This window comes from Glycine max, chromosome 10 (assembly GCF_000004515.6).
Source record: "Glycine max cultivar Williams 82 chromosome 10, Glycine_max_v4.0, whole genome shotgun sequence".
In the NCBI taxonomy this organism is placed as follows: Eukaryota; Viridiplantae; Streptophyta; class Magnoliopsida; order Fabales; family Fabaceae; genus Glycine; species Glycine max.
This window is the reverse complement of record NC_038246.2, coordinates 28,457,122-28,458,442: the sequence shown is the minus strand read 5'-3', so window position 1 is coordinate 28,458,442 and position 1,321 is coordinate 28,457,122. Positions and strand designations below refer to the sequence as shown.

The window sequence follows — 1,321 nt, the reverse complement described above, 5'->3', positions numbered from 1 at the left end:
TTTAGGTGGTTTGGGCATGTAGAGAGAAGACCGGTAGACTCTGTAGTGAGGAGAGTAGACCAGATGGAGAGAAGGCAAACAATTTGAGGCAGAGGAAGACCCAAAAAGACTATAAGAGAGGTTATCAAGAAGGATCTCGAACTTAATGATTTGGATAGAAGTATGGTACTTGAATGAACATTATGGCGGAAGTTGATCCATGTAGCCGACCCCACCTAGTGGGATAAGGCGTTGTTGTTGTTGTTGTTGTTATTGAGATTGATAGTTTTTTTATGAATGGGTTAATAACTAGTTGAGATGTTCGACACAAGAGAATCCATTATAATATGAGCTTATTCTGTGACGCTGGTATAATTGATGACTTAATAAAAGAAGTAAGGCTGAATTATTTTTTCAGAATGTTGTATGAAGTAAATTGTAAATCATAGTGGTAGGAAGTAGGCAGTAGGCAGTGATGAATTTAAGTATTCATACTAATGCAAATGCAGAGCAATTTGTTTGTAAATGTTAACTTAATGTGTTATTAAGTATTTTATAGCCTGACCAACGCTCAAATTTTGTGCCTTTGCAGGCTGTTTGCACCGAAGCTGGAATGTTTGCATTGAGGGAGCGGAGGGTACACGTGACTCAGGAGGATTTTGAGATGGCTGTGGCCAAGGTGATGAAAAAAGAGACTGAAAAAAACATGTCATTGCGGAAGTTATGGAAGTGATTTTTATTTCATGTTTGTGGTGCACATTATTATCCTGCGAAGATGGGCAGCGAACACACCTTAGGGTTATTTCAATTTACAGTGGCATTGGATTTCATTTTGCTTAAGTTTACCAAGTTATGTACCGAATCATATGATTCTTTTTCTTTGAGTTTTTCCTTGTCCGTGTCTTCGGACGGCACACTACATTTATAGAGTAGTTTTAAAAGATTTATATTCAAGACCACTAAGTACGTAGTCTCCACTCTAAAACTACTGAAAATCATTGGCGCACACACATGTCAAAAACAATACTTTTTCAAACATCGGACAATTGGTAGTAAGAGCTTACCTACCTGTAGACTGTCTTTGGACTTTGATGGTCTTTTTTTTTGGTGAATGGACTTTGATGGTCTGTTGACTGTTGTTATAACGAGATAATATAGGTATGCCATAAAAATGAATTTGCATACAAACAAAAGTAACAACACTCATTAATTTGCAGACTAAACAGGCAAACTTGTACAAGACCACATTTTAAATGGGTTGAATTTCACCATGTTAAAATTTTGTGCAGACTGCAGATTAAATAGGCCAGGCCTATGAAGTGCAACCTAGCTATTTACCTAG

At 37.1% G+C, this 1,321-nt stretch overlaps 1 long non-coding RNA gene across 1 annotated transcript in view; it reads left to right on the top strand.

Annotated features, from left to right (window-relative positions):
- The first annotated feature begins 463 nt into the window (after positions 1-463).
- Positions 464-1,321, top strand: part of LOC121172864 (uncharacterized) — a 5,526-nt gene continuing 4,668 nt past the window's right edge. Inside the window, exon 1 of the long non-coding RNA XR_005886571.1 lies at positions 464-699. This is a non-coding gene — a long non-coding RNA (uncharacterized lncRNA). The remainder of the gene's footprint in view (positions 700-1,321) is intronic.